The sequence below is a fragment of the Diachasma alloeum genome, unplaced genomic scaffold (genome assembly GCF_001412515.2).
Source record: "Diachasma alloeum isolate Michigan unplaced genomic scaffold, Dall2.0 Dall_scaffold_00874, whole genome shotgun sequence".
In the NCBI taxonomy this organism is placed as follows: domain Eukaryota; kingdom Metazoa; phylum Arthropoda; class Insecta; order Hymenoptera; family Braconidae; genus Diachasma; species Diachasma alloeum.
Window position 1 is genome coordinate 219,069 of NW_021680995.1, and position 630 is coordinate 219,698.

A 630-nucleotide genomic window follows, 5' to 3' on the forward strand; every position below is an offset into this window, starting at 1 on the left:
ATTATTTTCATTCCTTAGGCGTTTCGCATGTACTTACGAATATTGAATTCCTCCATTATTTCTTGAATTCAATCTCTATCACACGCAATAAATCGATAATTGCTGAATATTTGTCTTCAGGGCCAAAGGATGGAATCAATTTTTAAGAAATTGATAATCGTCTCTTCCTGTCAAACATACCCAACTTCAGAGTTGTTATGCTAATTACACAACTTCAAGCAATTAGCATCAAATCTCTTCGAAGATTTATTTGAAGTGAAATAGATAATTGACGACAGAGTATTCTCCAGCGCTTATCAAATCATTGGATGATTACATTAATATATTTTATTTATCTATTGATTATTATATGTTTGTTTCAATGAAAAACATTCATACAGATTGTGAAATCTAACAACATAGATTCCGCCAGTTGTGCTTGGGACTACACTACTCATTGCCTCTACAAGTGGGAGACCAGTTTCTGTTCTCTCGGCTTCGTCTTTGCGGTTTCAGGTCGTCCATTTATTTTGAAAATTCATGGAATTATTATGAGAAAATAGATCTTTATCGGCAATTAAGCAAGCAAAAGCTAAAATTTACTACTAAATTGATCCGCTGGAGAAATCCAGAAGAGTTTGATTTGCCAAG